This window comes from Rattus norvegicus, chromosome 13, assembly GCF_021556685.1.
Source record: "Rattus norvegicus strain SHRSP/BbbUtx chromosome 13, alternate assembly SHRSP_T2T, whole genome shotgun sequence".
Taxonomy (NCBI): domain Eukaryota; kingdom Metazoa; phylum Chordata; class Mammalia; order Rodentia; family Muridae; genus Rattus; species Rattus norvegicus.
Genome location: NC_141546.1, coordinates 43,845,372 through 43,858,710, shown reverse-complemented (window position 1 = coordinate 43,858,710; position 13,339 = coordinate 43,845,372). Strand labels below are relative to the sequence as shown.

General features: G+C 41.3%; 1 protein-coding gene across 1 annotated transcript in view; it reads right to left on the bottom strand.

Moving 5' to 3' along the window:
• Thsd7b (thrombospondin type 1 domain containing 7B) overlaps positions 1-13,339 on the bottom strand; it is a 902,908-nt gene that overhangs the window by 370,641 nt on the left and 518,928 nt on the right.

Sequence of the window (13,339 nt, the reverse complement as noted above, 5' to 3'; positions counted from 1 at the left end):
CTAATATCAGGGACTTGACAATGCTGCCCACTCTCTCCCTATTTATTCAATATAGTACTCAAAGTCCTAGCCAGAGCAATCAGACAACAACAACAACAACAATAACAACAACAACAACAACAACAACAACAACAACAACAACAAAATCAAAGGGATATAAATTTGAAAGGAAAAAGACGAACTATCACTATTTGCAGATGATACGATAGTATACTTAAGTGACTCCAAAAGTTCCACTAGAGAACTACTAAGCCTGATAAACAATTTCAGCAAAGTGGCTGGGTATGAAATTAACTCAAACAAATCCATAGCCTTCCTCTACTCAAAGAATCAACAGGCTGAGAAAGAAATTAGGAAATGACACCTTCACAATAGTCCTAAATAACATAAAATACCTCAGTGTGAGTCTCACCAAGCAAGTAAAAGATCTGTATGACAAGAACTCAGAAGATGGAAAGTCCTTCCATGTTCATGGATTGGCAGGATTAATATAGTAAAAGTGGCCATTTTGCCTAAAACAATCTATAGATTCAATGCAATCCCCATCAAAATTCCAACTTGTTTCTTCATAGAGATAGAAAGATCAATTTGCAAATTCATTTGGAATAACAAAAAACTCAGGATAGCAAAAACTATCCTCAATAATAAAAGAACTTCTATGGGAATCACCATCCCTGACCTCAAGCAGTATTACAGAGCAATAGTGATAAAAACTGTATGGTATTGGTACAATGAAAGGCAGGTAGATCTGTGGAATAGAATTGAAGACCCAGAAATGAACCCACACACCTATGGTCACTTGATCTTGGACAAAAGAGCTAAAACCATCCAATGGAAAAAAGATAACATTTTCAACAAATGGAGCTGATTCAACTGGAGATCAGCATGTAGAAGAATGCAAATTTATTCATTCCTCTAGCCCTGTACAAAGATTACATCCAAGTGCATCAAGGACCTCCACATCAAACCAGATACATTCAAACTAATAGAAGAAAAAGTGGGGAAGGGTCTCAATCACATGGGCCCTGAGAAGATTTTCCTGAACAGAATACCAATGGCTTATGCTCTAAGATCAAGAATCGACAAATCGGACCTAATAAAGCTGCAAATCTTCTGTAAGGCAAAGTACACTGTCATTAGGACAAAATGGCAACCCACAGAGTGGGAAAATATCTTTACCAATCCTACATCTGATAGAAGGCTAATTTCCAAAACATACAAATAACTCAAAAAGTTAGACCTCAGGGAGACAAATAGCCCTATTAAAAATGAGGTTCAGAGCTGTACAAACAATTCTCAGCTGAGGAATATTGAATGGTTGAGAAGTACATAAAGAAATGTTCAACATCCTTAGTCATCAGAGAGATGCAAATCAAAACAACCCTTGGATTTTACCTCAAATCAGTCAGAATGGCTAAGTTCAAAAACTCAGTTGACAACAGAGGGTGGGGAGAATGTGGAGAAAGAGGAATATTCCTCCATTGTTGGTGGGATTGCAAACTGGTACAGCCACTCTGGAAATCAGTCTAGAGGTTCCTAGAATCTTGGACATTGCACTACCTGAAGACCCAGCTATACTTCTCCTGGGCATATACCCAAAAGATGCTCCAATATACAACAAACACACATGTTCCATTATGTTCATAGCAGCATATTTATAATAGCCAGAAGCTGGAAAGAACCAAGATGCCTACAACAGAGGAATGGATACAGAAAATGTGGTACATCTACACAATGGAATAATACTCATTTATCAAAAACAATGACTTCATGAAATTCGTAGGCAAATCAATTGAACTGGAAAATATCATCCTGATTGAGGTAACCCAGTCCCAGAGAAACATACATGGTACGCACTGACAGATAAGTGGATATTAGCCCCAAAGCTTGAATTACCCAAGATGCAATCCATAGACCACAGGAAGCTCAAGAAGAAGGATGACCAAAATACAGATATTTCACTTCTTCCTGAAAGGGGGAACAAAAGCATCCATAGGAGGTGATACGGAGCAGAGACTGAAGGAATGGCCATTCAGAGCCTGCCCAACATTCCGCTGTGTGTATATATACACAAACATATATATCCACTAAAACTAGATAAAATGGATGAAGCTAAGAAGTACATACTGATAGGAACCATATATAGATCTCTCCTGAGAGACACGGCCAGAACATGTCAAATACAGAGTCAAATGCTAGCAGCAAACCACTGAACCGAGAATAGAACCCCCTTTGGAAGAATTAGAGAAAGGATTAAAAGAGCTGAAGGGACTTTCAACCCCATAAGAACAACAATGCCAACCAACCAGAGCTTTCAGGGACTAAACCACTTCCCAAAGACTATATATAGACTGACTTACGGCTCCAGCTGCACACGTAGCAGAGGATGGCCAACATTGTTGGGCAACAATGGAAGGAGAAGCCCTTGGTGTAGGGGAATGTTAGGGGGGTCAGGAATGGGGGGTGGTTGGGGAGGGGAAGTCCCTTATTATAGAATAATGGGAAGGAGGTGGGCTGGGGGTTTATGTCTGGGAAACTGGGAAAGGGAATAGCATTTGAAATGTAAATAAAAAGAAATCCAAATTTAAAAAGAAAAAGGGGAGTAAGAACCTGTAGAGACCATATCCAGTGGATAAGAATGACCCCCAGTTGAGGGCTGAGGTTAACCATCTACCTCAAAAATATTAATCTAGAATTGCTCCTGTCTAAAGGAAATGCAAGGACAAAGAGTGGAACAGAGACTGAAGGAATGGCCATCCAGGGTCTGCTCCACTATGGATCCATCCCACTTGCAGATACCAAACCCAGACACTATTGCTAATGTTAAGAAGTGCTTGCTGCCAGTAGCCTGGTATAGCTGTCCCTTGAGAGGCTTTGCCAGAACATGACCAATATAGTGGATGCATGCAGCCAAACTTTGGACTGAGCATGGGGACCCCAATGGAGGAAAAGGTCTGAAGGAGATCAAGGGGGTTGCAATCCCATAGGAAGAACTATAATACCAACCAACAAGACACTGCAAAGTTCCCAGAGACTAAACCACCAACCCAAGAGTATAAATGGGAAACAAGGCTCCAGCTAGATATGGAGTAGAGGATTGCCTTATCAGGCATCAATGGGAGGGAAGCCCCTTGGCCCTGTGGAGGCTCCCAGAGCAGGGGAATGCTTGAAGGCAGAGTTAGGATTAAGTGGGTGGGTGGGGAGCCATCCTCATAGAGGCAAGGGGGAGAAATGTGGGGTTGTGGAGGGGAAACTGGGAGGGGGGACAATAATTGAAATGTAAGTTAAATAACCAATAAAAAAGAAAAAAAAGAATAAAAAAGAAAAGGTCATGATGAATGAGGTATTTCAGACCCAGAAAGACATACATGATATGTATTCACATATAAGTTGTTATTAGCTGTAAAGAATAACCACACTCTAACCCACAGACCAAGCAGCTAAGTAACAAGAAGACCTCAATGGCCTTATTATGAAAAGAAATAGAATAGATATCACATGTATATGGGAGGAAGAATCTGGATAGGAGAATGTGGATGGAAACAGAAAGTATCAGGTATGGGCAGAGGCTCAAAGGAGAGACAACTGAAATTGGGGGCATATCTGGGACAAGCTATAAACCTATTACAATGGAAACTCCCAGGAGTCTGAGGGTGACTCTATATAAGACTCCTAGTAATGGGAGATATGACCCTCAACCAGCCTTATAACCAGGCAAGACTTCCAGTGGAGAGATTGGGACATCAACCCAATCACCAAACCTTTGACCTACAATTTGTTCTGCCTACCAGATGTGCTGGGGTAAAAGTGGCACAGAATTTGTGGGAGCGGCCAAACAATGACTGTTCCAATTTGAGACCATTGCAGTGAAAGGGAATCATCTTTGCCACTGCCTAGAAGGCCAGGATCCAGAGGCTGGATAGCCCAGAAAACTAGGGTGGATCCAAACACTACTGGTTAAAAAAAGTCAATGAAATGATTGCTATATTGGTGTCTAGTCCAATGGTCATCACAGAGGAATTCATGTAGCAATTGATGGAAAGGGCTCCAGAAACCCATAGCCAAGTATCAAATATTAGGGGGTAACTTGGAAAATCCTGCAGAAGAGGGGGAGGAGGGATTGTAGGAGTCAGAGGGATCAAGGGTACTGCAAGAAATACACCGTGAATCTTAACTTCTATACGAATCTCTAAGAACACCATCTAAAACAATGGGCAGGTTATATGTATACAATGTATATTAATGAAATATACCACGTTTGGTCAATTCCCAACTTAAGAGATATCAAGATGGTTTTGCAAGTACTCCCAAGTAAAAAGAAACATTCCTAAACCTTTATGCTACTAGTGTTTAGGATTTTGGAAGAGAAATATTCAACTTGTGATGTGAGATGGAGTAGTAAGTTTAGGATCTATCCAATGATACTGTTGCATGCTGGTGAACAGGCCCACATGAATTGTATTTATTTCCCTTTTCTTCATTTAGATACTTCCTATATTTCCCTAGAGATAGAGCAGAAGGTCATCTCCTTCAAGAAGATTTCCCATTAAGAAGCCCTATTCTCCTGCTTCACACATTCCCATTTTGACTCTTCTATTCAATGAGACTCATCTTTTCTTGTTTTAGTACTTAAAATCCAGTAGGCAATCTTATAAATGGTTGTTGATTAAAATGGTGAATGAACAAAAACAATGAATGACCATTTAGTCACTCACAACATACTTTTTCCTTGATGGGAAAAGGGAGACATTGATTTTACAAGAGACATCCTTGTAAAAACTCTTCTGACAGAGAAAGTGCAACTCAGAAGTCATTTGTTTTTAATTAATTTAAAATATATATCTTTTGTTTTCTAAACTGTAGGGCTTTTCAAAATGACCCAGTAATAGCATGGACACCAGAAATTACCAGTTCAAGGGTAAGCTTATATCATCTACAACCCAACCCACTCATATATACCAAAATTAGTCAATGAAAATCAGGTATTGTAATACTCCTATACAAATGCTACAGAACAAATTGATAGAAGTCCAGTCCTTGAAAACACAGCTACAGTCACATTATTGACAGTGTAATGATAATACAATATATGTCATAATGCCATTCTCTTAAATACTAATAAAGACCCAGATTTTTTTTCTGTATTATTGCTTGAAATATTCCTTTGGTTATACACTCAATCTTTTTTGTTTCTCTTGAGATTACTTTTGAAATGTTTGTATAATACTTTATAAATGCATGTGTATAAAAACAAGAAAGTGAGAAAGTATTTCAATATACAGCCCTCAGGAAATTGTCTTTGTATAGTGTTGAGAGTCTTGCTCTGAGGTCAGTATGCTAAATTAGGAAAGAGGGTATATAGCCTGTGGCCAGGGCACAAAAAGGACTTTAGTCAGACACCTCTCTCTCTCTCTCTCTCTCTCTCTCTCTCTCTCTCTCTCACTCTCTTTCTCTGTCTCTCTCTCTCTCTCTCTCTCTCTCTCATATATAAACATACTTTGTCTGTGGACTAGGAAGAAAACTCATGTCCAATAAAGAGAAAGAGTACGAGCATTCATCCATCTTGGCTTGACTCTATGAAGATGAGGAACAAAGTGACCCTGCTAGATACTTCCAGCCAGACAACCCTGGTAATATATTCTGAAGTTGTAAATCATACAGTACTGATTAGAAGATGAAAACTGTGTAGGTATTCTGGACTGTTCTCCAAAAAGACTGAAATCCTCTCAGGTGAGGAACTATTCTATAAATTGGCAATACAACAGAAAACAAATCTTCTTGTCTTCAAACACATGGGGAGCATGGGGAAGAGAGACCATTTTAAAACAAACAATGTCAATATGGAAGAAAGTACCTGGCAACTGAACACTGTGCAATTTAAACAATTAAAAAACAGTAGGGATCAAAAGAGAGGAATAGAAGGAAGGAGAAGGAGGGTGAGGGAGGGAGAGATAGTGTGTGTGTGTGTGTGTGTGTGTGTGTGTGTGTGTGTGTGTGTGTTTGTGGCTTTCATACTGAGGAAAGATACAAATTTAGGCTTCAGTTGGGGGAAAGGGATATTTGAAGAACTTGAATGAGATGTTGATCATATGTGTACAGGGATGCCAATTCCTGCTTGGCCATGTAACAAAGAGAATGACATGGTCCCTGCCAGCAGGGTATGGGCCTCCATGAGTACTGATGATAGCTGTGTGTGGGTATAAGGCTTGTTCATATAATAATGTATATATTGTCCTCTCTGCGAAAGGTAATGAGTCCATGATAATTAGAGACAGCAGGAGAGGTGTGTGTTTAATGACTCAGCAAAATGTTAGAATGGTATAATCTTTAGGACAGCCCTTAAGGCTGTAGGAAAGAATGCTGAAAACTTGAATTAAAAAATACAAAATTTCTCAACTATGCACATGTTAGGATGCAATATGAATTACATGAGGGGCTTCACAGACCTGGAAAAACAGAGGAAACTGCACTATGAGCCAGCTTGTCACAAAGATACTAAGGAAAGAGATAAAGAATTTGGGAGTGGTGATTTCAGGGTAAGATCTCACCCAGCTAAGTTTTTTTGTTTATACTTACAAAGGCAGTTAGATTCCTGAGTTCAAGGTCAGTCTAGAGCCGAGCAAATTTAGGCCCAAGAGTCTTGGAACTGGTAGATCCCATCTAGCTAAGTATACAAAGGCAGGCAGATGCTTGAATTCTTCCACAGTGTTAAAAAAATAAATGTCCTTGCTGTCCTAAGAGTCAAGGGGCTAAGGTTATGGAATGCTGATTCTTAGGGATGGTCAAGAGGGAACCTGGAGTAAATGACTAAATTGATATGTAAATAAAAGATTTGACTTTAGTCTCTATGAGATGAGCTAGCAGAAAATGATAGCAGAGGGTTTTTTTGTTTGTTTGTTTGTTTGTTCTTTTGTTTTGTTTCGTTTTTGTAAGAATTGTTTTCTAGCAAGAGATGAGCTGTCTAGAGATCTCTGGACACTGAACATAGCTCTTTAAGATGTTTTCGAACAGGATTTTAGATTTTGGTCAGAAAATCGATGGAGAGCAAATATAGCTCTTTTAGAATATGTCATGGACCCTTTAGAATTTTTTTCTAACAGGATTTCTGACTTTGGTGGTCAGAAATCCCAAGAGTTGTTTGAAGAGCTAACATAGCTCTTTTAGAATGTTTTCTAGCAGCTACCCAGAGAAGGCTGTCTGAAGAGTGAACATAGGTCTTTTTAAAGTACTTTTCTGGTTTTCCGACTTTGATTGAAGTACTGGTAAGTTTTGAGCAATAGCATCTACACTTCCATCTGCATAGAAGATGCTACCCTGAGATGTTAACAAGTGCGGATATGATCCATGGCTGCCGTCAACTGTTTTTCTCACTGGAAGGAGACTCTCATAGAAGGTAGAAAAGGTCTCTCTCTTGCACTTCTCACACCTTGTCACTCTTGTTATTTCTCTCAGCATTAAAATACTTTAAGCATATAAGAGTGTTCACTTAGCCACCTAGTAGCATGGATTTACAGCATTGTTGACTCAGCACTTCCAATGGGCTCTGGGTCATGAGGATGCACTATTACAAGATGCTGAATTACGGTCATCAGGCCATGAGGACACAATATTAAATGATGCTGAGTATGTTTATTTGTTTGGTTGGCTGAGAGATAATTCTCGCTCTCCTAATTGAGTGGCTGCCTAATATTCTATGCCGGGTTTTAAAAAACAAACACACCTATGCTTAATTTAAATTGCTTCATAAGAATTCAAGATAATGTAGAGATTCCTCTGGTTGGCATAAGTATTTTGTCCAGCTGCCAATTGCATATATGAACATTTCTCTTATCAGTCCTTCATATGTGCTAGGTATTCTTGGCTCCTAAGCAGTTTACCACTGTTTCAACTGTGCTACCCTTTAGAACAACCAGTTGATGTACTCAAGCACAAAACCTGCTGCATAACATCTCTAAACCCAATGTTTGCCCAGTGAACTGGTGTAACAAAGCTGGTGTATCATCCTGGGCTATATTGTTATGGTAAGATACCCGTATCTGCATACATGTCAATGCTTCTTCCAGGTACAAAGAAACATGCATTTATATTCCCTAATCTTTTAATTAGAAGTCTATAGATTTAAGAGTCCTCATTGTATTCACTTTTATGTAAATAACAATTATCATAAAATTGGTATGTAGTAAATTCAACATAAGATTTCCTGAATTAGTGATGCACTGCTGTGCTATTATTCACTCAATAAAAATCCAGGCACTGACTTTGGCAGCTACTATTCAGAATACCACAAGTCACAGCTCACACTCAGGTCAGGATATTAGCAAGTGCTATAATGAAGATAACAGAGATGTTCCACAACTTCGTTCGCTCTTAACCCCTTCCTAGGCTGTAAGTGCTATCAAAGATATTCATTGCCCTAAGGCTATGTTACACCATAGTTCAGCATCAGAGCACATTGAAGAGCATTGATCATATTCCCTCCAGGTCACACGGCTGGTAAAGGGTTCAGGTTCAGTCTGTCTGCCTACATTGTGGGCGGTTATGAGGTCACATGTCACTTGTTCAGGAAGAGACCATAATTCAAGATCTGAAATATATCTTCTATTGATAGAGAATAGTTATATAAAGCTGTAAAGCCAAACAGTTTCCATAAGTCAAGAGTCACCTAGTGATCAAGAAAAAGAGAAAGAGGAGGAAATGCTGAAGTCAGAGGATCAGAGTCTCTTGGAGGTGATGACATTGGAATGGAGCAAAGTGTGTGTGCAAAGGCTCCAATACACAGGCTGAGAGAAGCAGCAGCATGTGCAAATCTGAAATAGATGGAGAAGATGGATGATAGCAAGGGGCAAGAGCGAAAGCTTACAAGGCAGGCTGTGGGTTCACAAGTGGTAGTACTTCTTCAATTTCTTTCTTCAGAGTCTTGAAGTTCTTATTGTACAGATCTTTTACTTGCTTGGTTAAAGTCACACCGAGGTACTTTATATTATTTGGGTCTATTATGAAGGGTGTCGTTTCCCTAATTTCTTTCTCGGCTTGTTTCTCTTTTGTGTAGAGGAAGGCTACTGATTTATTTGAGTTAATTTTATACCCAGCCACTTTGCTGAAGTTGTTTATCAGCTTTAGTAGTTCTCTGGTGGAACTTTTTGGATCAATTAAATATACTATCATATCATCTGCAAATAGTGATATTTTGACTTCTTCTTTTCCAATCTGTATCCCCTTGACCTCCTTTTGTTGTCTGATTGCTCTGGCTAGAACTTCAAGAACTATATTGAATAAGTAGAGAGAGAGTGGGCAGCCTTGTCTAGTCCCTGATTTTAGTGGGATTGCTTCAAGTTTCTCTCCATTTAGTTTAATGTTAGCAGCTGGTTTGCTGTATATGGCTTTTACTATGTTTAGGTATGGGCCTTGAATTCCTATGGAAGGATCTCCCATGCTCATGGATTGGCAGGATTAATATAGTAAAAATGGCCATTCTACCAAAAGCGATCTACATATTCAATGCAATCCCCATCAAAATACCAATCCAATTCTTCAAAGAGTTAGACAAAACAATTTGCAAATTCATCTGGAATAACAAAAAACCCAGGATAGCTAAAACTATCCTCAACAATAAAAGGACTTCAGGGGGAATCACTATCCCTGAACTCAAGCAGTATTACAGAGCAATAGTGATAAAAACTGCATGGTATTGGTACAGAGACAGACAGATAGACCAATGGAAAGAATTGAAGACCCAGAAATGAACCCACACACCTATGGGCACTTGATTTTTGACAAAGGAGCCAAAACCATCCAATGGAAAAAGGATAGCATTTTCAGCAAATGGTGCTGGTTCAACTTGAGGTCAACATGTAGAAGAATGCAAATCAATCCATGCTTATCACCCTGTACAAAGCTTAAGTCCAAGTGGATCAAGGACCTCCACATCAAACCAGATACACTCAAACTAATAGAAGAAAAACTAGGGCAGCATCTCGAACACATGGACACTGGAAAAAATTTCCTGAACAAAACACCAATGGCTTATGCTCTAAGATCAAGAATCGACAAATGGGATCTCATAAAACTGCAAAGCTTCTGTAAGGCAAAGGACACTGTGGTTAGGACAAAACGGCAACCAACAGATTGGGAAAAGATCTTTACCAATCCTACAACAGATAGAGGCCTTATATCCAAAATATGCAAAGAACTCAAGAAGTTACACCGCAGGGAGACAAATAACCCTATAAAAATGGGGTTCAGAGCTATACAAAGAATTCACAGCTGAGGAATGCTGAATGGCTAAGAAACACCTAAAGAAATGTTCAACATCTTTAGTCATAAGGGAAATGCAAATCAAAACAACCCTGAGATTTCATCTCACGCCAGTGAGAATGGCTAAGATCAAAAACTCAGGTGACAGCAGATGCTGGCGAGGATGTGGAGAAAGAAGAACACTCCTCCATTGTTGGTGGAATTGCAGACTGGTACAACCATTCTGGAAATCAGTCTAGAGGTTCCTCAGGAAATTGGATATTGAACTGCCTGAGGATCCAGCTATACCTCTCTCGGGTATATACCCAAAATATACCCCAACATATAACAAAGACACGTGCTCCACTATGTTCATCTCAGCCTTATTTATAATAGCCAGAAGCTGGAAAGAACCCAGATGCCCTTCAACAGAGGAATGGATACAGAAAATGTGGTACATCTACACAATGGAATATTACTCAGCTATCAAAAACAACGAGTTTATGAAATTCGTAGGCAAATGGTTGGAACTGGAAAATATCATCCTGAGTGAGGTAACCCAATCACAGAAAAACACACATGTTATGCACTCATTGATAAGTGGCTATTAGCCCAAATGCTTGAATTACCCTAGATGCCTAGAACAAATGAAACTCAAGACGGATGATCAAAATGTGAATGCTTCACTCCTTCTTTAAAAGGGGAACAAGAATACCCTTGGCAGGGAAGAGAGAGGCAAAGATTAAAACAGAGACTGAAGGAACACCCATTCAGAGCCTGCCCCACATGTGGCCCATACATATACAGCCATCCAATTAGACAAGATGGATGAAGCAAAGAAGTGCAGGCCAACAGGAGCCGGATGTAGATGTCTCCTGAGAGACACAGCCAGAATACAGCAAATACAGAGGCGAATGTCAGCAGCAAACCACTGAACTGAGAATAGGACCCCAGTTGAAGGAATCAGAGAAAGAACTGGAAGAGCTTGAAGGGGCTTGAGACCCCTTATGAACAACAATGCCAAGCAACCAGAGCTTCCAGGGACTAAGCCACTACCTAAAGACTATACATGGACTGACCCTGGACTCTGACCTCATAGGTATGAATATCCTAGTAATAGCACCAGTGGAAGGGGAAGCCCTGGGTCCTGCTAAGACTGAACCCCCAGTGAACTAGATTGTTGGGGGGAGGGCGGCAATGGGGAGAGGGTGGGGAGGGGAACACCAATAAGAAAGGGGAGGGGGGAGGGGGATGTTTGCCCGGAAACCGGGAAAGGGAATAACACTCAAAATATATATAAGAAATACTCAAGAGACACCGCCGGACCCTGAAGGAAACAGACCGGATAAACAGTTCTCTGCACCCAAATCCCGTGGGAGGGAGAGCTAAACCTTCAGAGAGGCAGACAAGCCTGGGAAACCAGAAGAGACTGCTCCCTGCACACACATCTCGGACGCCAGAGGAAAAAGCCAAAGACCATCTGGAACCCTGGTGCACTGAAGCTCCCGGAAGGGGCGGCACAGGTCTTCCTGGTTGCTGCCGCTGCAGAGAGCCTCTGGGCAGCACCCCACGAGCGAACCTGAGCCTCGGGACCACAGGTAAGACCAAATTTTCTGTTGCAAGAAAGCTGCCTGGTGAGCTTGGGGCACACGGAAGCAGAATTTCTCAAGGACCAGGCACGTTCTGTGTTTACCAGAAGTCCCACACCCGCGGATCCCGGCCCGCAGCAGCTCTCTGCTCCCAGACCCGGTGAGAGAGAGACCCAACCGCCTGGTCAGGTGGGCACTCCTGAGGCTGCAGAGCAGAAGAGACCACCAACACTACTCACCCGTGCCCACATCCCTGGCCCAAGAGGAAACTGTATAAGGCCTCTGGGCTCCCGTGGGGGAGGGCCCAGGAGCGGCAGGACCCCTGCCAGAGACACCGCAGGACCCTGAAGGAAACAGACCGGATAAACAGTTCTCTGCACCCAAATCCCGTGGGAGGGAGAGCTAAACCTTCAGAGAGGCAGACAAGCCTGGGAAACCAGAAGAGACTGCTCCCTGCACACACATCTCGGACGCCAGAGGAAAAAGCCAAAGACCATCTGGAACCCTGGTGCACTGAAGCTCCCGGAAGGGGCGGCACAGGTCTTCCTGGTTGCTGCCGCTGCAGAGAGCCCCTGGGCAGCACCCCACGAGCAAACCTGAGCCTCGGGACCACAGGTAAGACCAAATTTTCTGCTGCAAGAAAGCTGCCTGGTGAACTCAAGACACAGGCCCACAGGAACAGCTGAAGACCTGTAGAGAGGACAAACTACACGCCCGAAAGCAGAACACTCTGTCCCCATAACAGGCTGAAAGAGAGGAAAACAGGTCTACAGCACTCCTGACACACAGGCTTATAGGACAGTCTAGCCACTGTCAGAAATAGCAGAACAAAGTAACACTAGAGATAATCTGATGGCGAGAGGCAAGCGCAGGAACCCAAGCAACAGAAACCAAGGCTACATGCCATCATCGGAGCCCAATTCTCCCACCAAAACAAACATGGAATATCCAAACACACCAGAAAAGCAAGATCTAGTTTCAAAATCATATTTGATCATGATGCTGGAGGACTTCAAGAAAGACATGAACACACTTAGGGAAGCACAGGAAAACATTAATAAACAAGTAAAAGCCTACAGAGAGGAATCGCAAAAATCCCTGAAAGAATTCCAGGAAAACACAATCAAACAGTTGAAGGAATTAAAAATGGAAATAGAAGCAATCAAGAAAGAACACATGGAAACAACCCTGGATATAGAAAACCAAAAGAAGAGACAAGGAGCTGTAGATACAAGCTTCACCAACAGAATACAAGAGATGGAAGAGAGAATCTCAGGAGCAGAAGATTCCATAGAAATCATTGACTCAACTGTCAAAGATAATGTAAAGCGGAAAAAGCTACTGGTCCAAAACATACAGGAAATCCAGGACTCCATGAGAAGATCAAACCTAAGGATAATAGGTATAGAAGAGAGTGAAGACTCCCAGCTCAAAGGACCAGTAAATATCTTCAACAAAATCATAGAAGAAAACTTCCCTAACCTAAAAAAAGAGATACCCATAGACATACAAGAAGC